The sequence below is a fragment of the Schistocerca cancellata genome, chromosome 1, assembly GCF_023864275.1.
Source record: "Schistocerca cancellata isolate TAMUIC-IGC-003103 chromosome 1, iqSchCanc2.1, whole genome shotgun sequence".
In the NCBI taxonomy this organism is placed as follows: Eukaryota; Metazoa; Arthropoda; class Insecta; order Orthoptera; family Acrididae; genus Schistocerca; species Schistocerca cancellata.
In genome coordinates, this window is record NC_064626.1 from 146,790,656 (window position 1) to 146,796,556 (window position 5,901).

The following is a 5,901-nucleotide window of genomic DNA, read 5'->3' on the forward strand; positions in this document are numbered from 1 at the left end:
CGTCTGAATTGTTATGATCCACTGCATGCCCCAATACATTACTTCATTCACTTTGTAAGGAAGAAGATCGACCGAACAATTAAAATTCTTCGTTGGACTTCCATTTCTGATTGGTTTCCAAAATTTATATTATCAATATCAATGCTGTTAAGCTAAATGTTCCTTGACGTGACACTTCTGAAAAATCGATCTGAAAATATTTTGCGACAGCCAAAACTAGTATTGTTCGCGAAACATGCCAAAAAAATATAGTAGTAAGGAGTACAACTTGCTCGCAAGTATTGCTGGAGGATGGCAGAATTTGAACTTCCGGGAAGCTATTAGCACTGGGGCACGGGAGATAAGACTTCTGGTATGCAGAGGTGGGGTGGGGGAAGGGGTAGGGGGTGAGTCGACGGTGTGACCAGGCGGAGCTGCGGCCTCCAGTCTGCAGTTGGACTTTGCGCAAGAGTCATCAGCACCACTACCACCACCGGCGCCGCTGCTGCTCCAGGACCTTGCGTGGGAACCACCAGCTCATCTACCATCGCCACCACCATCACCACCGCTGCTGCTGCATATCACGATGAACAGATCACCAGGGAAGCAAACAGGTGAGAGACGCACTGCAATTCTGCTGCTGCCTTGTGCTCTCACATGTGAGCCTCTGTAGGCGTTTTACCGCCTTTTTCGTTGTGCATTCGCCACCCCTAATTCCTAAATTAGGAAACTCGTATTAACGTTTCCACAAGTCACTGCGAAGTTAATAGAGTTTTTTAAAACTCTAATCTGTATAAAAATTAAAATATTACGTCTTTTCTACTCTGACATAACGTAAAGGTACTCTCTCACGTTTTTTTCGGGTGATCGATTTGTGCTGTTCTTTCGCGAGTGCAGTCTGGATGTTTTTTCCATGTTTATGCTCAGTATTTCGACAACCGGTCCGAACATCATCTCAGATGCTGTAAGCTGTTTTCTCTTGACCTTTCCCTGGCTGGAGCCTAGGCAGCGAGTTCAACATTATTTCAGCTCGAAGCGCGTGAAGAAGACGATGGGATGGGACTTCGAAATGTTGAGCATAAAAATGGAATTAGTAACTTGATTGAAGTCCAAAAATAATGTCGATAATACGACAAAGACTTTGTAGTGATTTTAATGCCGTTGTTTTAGCCGTAAAATTATATGTGCATCTATTTTTGTTGTGATGCGTCATTTATGTCGTGTACGTTTGTTCACAATATGGTCCGCAGAATAGCGAGTACCAATCGTTTTCTTGCCTTTACAAGCTGTTTTTGCGCAAAATATCCCAAGCGTGGCAGTAGTGGATGTCTAATTTACATTTGTTTCATGATAGTTAGTTTCCTTTGACGTGTTGTTTACGATAAATTTTTTAATACTGTTTTCTTTAGGCGCTTAACCACTTATCTGTTACCACATGCATACAGAACAAGGCTGCAGTGACACAGTTAAAGGTGCAACGAATAAAGTGTTCAAATCTGTATCTTACACAGCCTACCAACAAGGACGGAAACGCTACTGAAATGATCAGGCCAATAATAGTTTGTAGAACGCCGAAACTGTTACTTATCGTTACTTAGCGGATGGCATAGTCTAGCAGTACAATATATCAAAATAGTTCGCTCTGTTAATTGCAAGATTGGCCTTAACGTGGGAAATCTCGACAAAAATTGACGGATAGAGTACCTTTTTAGGCCTTAATTAATTTGACAGAAAGGTACACATAGCTATAAGACGAATATATTTTTGTTCCACAGGAAATGAATTTATCTGAAACCATTTTTAAGCCGTAAGTTAAGGTTTCATTTCACTTTGCTCCATTTCACTCACTTACAGAATGTGATTTGTACATGCCTTGTCTCGTTGTGTTCGTTTCAGTCATACACAGGAATGTTCAGCTTCGTCGCAAAAATGCTTTCTGCTACTCAAGTCTTCGGCTGACTGCACTAGGTAACGCGCTACCAGTCTATGCTGTTAGGGATTTCACTTGCTGCTAGTACGATTCATATTTTTTATATTTTACGAAGCGTCGAATTACTTTGTCGCTGTTTCTACGGTTCACCTCGTAGCAAAAGAGTAATATGCTTTTACCTTATGAACCTACGCTACCGTTGTCGGATTTATATTATCTCATACTTACCATGTAGTGCTCTTCTCAGATGCTGCATTTCTTAAAACCTTGAAATTAATATCACATAGAATTAATTTTAGCGAAAGAGTCTTTTATGGTGTGATATGTACCATACATAATCATTTAGTGGTGACATTTCTTCCACTACTACAAAGTAATTTTCTTTGACTCCGTTAGAAAGTCATGTGTTGGTACTTGTAATACGTAAATCCTGAGTACTGAAACACATTGCTGAAAAGAACTCAAGGATCACAACTACTTTCGGTTCCTATTCATCTCTGTGGACGACAGAAAGATTTCGTTCGTTTCTGTCCTGTATGAAAGTCATGAAAAACCTCGCAATTTTGATTTCTATTATAACTGGAAAAAAGGATTGGTGACTTGCTGTTTATCATCTTTGGAAGGCCATTAATCAAAGAAATATTAATGTATTTTTCCATGCAGTGGCTGGTAATATGGTTCTTTACAATCCACATTTTTAGTTTCCAGTTGTTGGTCGTACAAATGTTGTTCACTTCAGACTTACTGCCGCGCGGGATTAGCCGAGCGGTCTTGGGCGCTGCAGTCATAGACTGTGCGGCTGGTCCCAGCGAAGGTTCGAGTCCTCCCTCGGGAATGGGTGTGTGTATTTGTTCTTAGGATAATTTATATTAAGTAGTGTGTAAGCTTAGGGACTGATGACCTTATCAGTTAAGTCCCATAAGATTTCACACACATTTCAACATTCAGACTTACTATTTTTTCTGTCTCTTTTATTATTATTCCACCGTTGCTCCATCCACTAGTGTTACTCTTTTTATCTTTTCGTGAGCGGTCATTTTTTGTCACAGTATTTTCTCTTTCGTGGCGCGTATAAAGCCAACCCTTTCTATTCCAGTCATACGCTATCATTTACCTTATTTGCTTCTCCTTCCATAAAAGTTGTCAACTACGTCTCTTGCAACTACAACGTTTTGAACAACAATGATTGTTATTACTTCATCCCTCATTAAATCTACTCTCTTGGTTGAATACACCAAAGCTAACAGGACTAAACCAACAGCTATTGTTCTTTATGTGGATGATACAACTTCCAATCGTGGCTCCCACAGCGCCGTGTAGAGAAGATGCACTGCCTTATCTCACTAATGTAACACTCTGTTTAGAAATTAAGCGGTTCTTTCCTCTAACAGCTCTTAGGACAGCTATTACAGTAATTTACTGTTAGCTGTTGCTGTGCAACGACTACAGAGACCCTTTGTTCAAACAAGTTGCAAAATATTCACTTTGTTAATCCTTTCCGAAATGTTTTCCTTCTCTTCATCAGTTAATTCAGGTTTTCCTTTGGCAGCCTAGCATTATCGTGTAAAACAGTCAAATCGGTAGTTTAAAACTGAATACTGTATTGGTTGAAACTTGCAACAAAGGTTGCCAGATGTATCATGTACTAACAGTACGCAAGAAAAGTTTTGCTATCAGTTTAATTTGTATATCTAAACCAGATATGAAATTAAATCATTGTCTCGATCGCAACAGTTTATGCTAGTTCATGCATAACAACTGTACTCCAGGAAGCAAGAGTCGGAATTTATGTTCCGATTGACAGTCTGTTGTAGGATTTCTTTTTGACGCTGTAGCTTATTTCACCCCCTGTTAGTGAAATGTAGAAATTGCCGCTTTGCGCCGTGGTTCGCTGTCAGTGTTAGAGTGTGGGTCCCCTTCGGCTGGCTGGATTAACTAAGTGCGAGGGTACCTCCAAGGTAACGGGGTAGCCCCTGCTGTAGAGCTGTGCCTGGTTATACCACTGTGGTTTTGACAAGTGTGTCCGGCTTAGGGGTGCTTTGTTTCTATAGGTAATGCGCATTGATTAAAAACTGCCTGTGAATAGCCAAAGGATACACGATAAGGAAGTGATGGCCGAATAAAACTGAAACTATTGCTTGAAAGGTGATAATTTTAAAACCCCATTTAGTATACTTACGAGTCAGCAGTTAACCTCAATAAACTACAAATGACTGCAGCACCTCGCACTGAGTAATATTTCTGCCGAAACTAATTTCATTTATGTTGTTTGGAGTAAGGTAGTTTTTAATATTCTCCAGTGCATGTGGCCTATAAGCAGAAGTGAACTTTAAACTTATTCATCATTGGCATATGAGCGGCTTTACCTCAGTATATAACGCACAGGAATTAAAATTAGCCAGTGAATACTACTTCCTTCAAGACCGCGATTACAAATTTCTAACAGACAAGAGTCCAAGATGCGAAAGATTGCCAAATACGAGTACATAACCGGTTGTCTCTACAACGTCGTCTTGTGTCGTATTCGGTCGTAAGAAAGTGTACCTGCAGCCTGTATAACAATTTTCGCAGTTTTATGGCAAAAGAAGTTCCCATTTTATCGTTCTATAACTCGCTTCATGTCGGTACCATTCGCGAAACGCACTGGGGAAGTGGTACGGTGGTGTTCACGACTAGTGGGCCAAAATGAACCGTAGCGACACATGTCTCCTTATCTTTTCCGGAAGGCAGAACGCTTAGTGAGAGCTTTTTCCTTACATATGTCTTTAGATCATTAGCTTGTTTCATATGTAATCGAAGATTTTACTTTATTCTGCTTAGCCTGGTAGTTAAATGTCTGGAGTCACAATTTATACCGAGCGAGGTGGCGCAGTGGTTAGCACACCGGACTCGCATTCGGGAGGACGACGGTTCAATCCCGTCTCCGACCATCCTGATTTCGGTTTTCCGTGATTTCCCTAAATCGCTTCAGGCAAATGCCGGGATGGTTCCTTTGAAAGGGCACGGCCGATTTCCTTCCCCATCCTTCCCTCACCCGAGCTTGCGCTCCGTCTCTAATGACCTCGTTGTCGACGGGACGTTAAACACCAATCTCCTCCTCCTCCACCTCACAATTTATTTTACGTGGTATTTTTCATGCCTTATTGACTACTTCATTCTCTATTCAAATGGCTGAAAAGAGCATCTAGAACGTTTAAGACAGCAAAAAAAATCTGAATGTATTCCGTTTTTAGCACCTGTTTTAAAAGTGACAAGCTGGTCAGAAAATGGTTTTAAATTTTTTTAAAAAATCATAGTTTCCGATATTATGAATTAGAAGCTCTCCGTGCTTTTTTTTAGAAATACGTTGTTACTTCGACGCAACTATTTGCTGCTTGTAACAATCCAAAACGTTTCGAGAATGGGTTCATAAGAAATACAGAAAGCTAAGATGGTGGTTTTAATGCTTCAAATGCTATTCATATTCTTCTCCCCCCCCCCTCCCCTCCCCACCCCTCCATGTAATTACAACGCTTAGAATTTTCTTACAATCATGTTGAACTGTCATAAAAGTCCTCCTCTGCGATGTTGTTACATGCACTCGCCACATTTGCACCTTTCTAGTCTTCGTAATTCAACACACTGTCGTTGTGCGCGTTATCGTTCTGTGTTAGGCTGATGTCGATAAAACCGTGATGATTTTTGCCAGAAAAAATTGTTCGCGTTTTTCATTTCAATATAATCCTCGTGTAGACTACACACACACACACACACACACACACACACACACACACACACACACACACATACATATTCTCTACAGAATATTCCTGAGAATGCCTTGTACACTTGATTTACATATGTTCAGTCCGTCGCTTCTTTGTGGTTTGTGACGTATCATCTTCGACAGACTATTTAAGAATCCTTGCTGACTGCTGATTGGCACACTTCGCGTCTGTTGTTGGTTGAGACTGCCTCAGTAGTTATTGTACAGATGTTGCTTGTACGTCAGG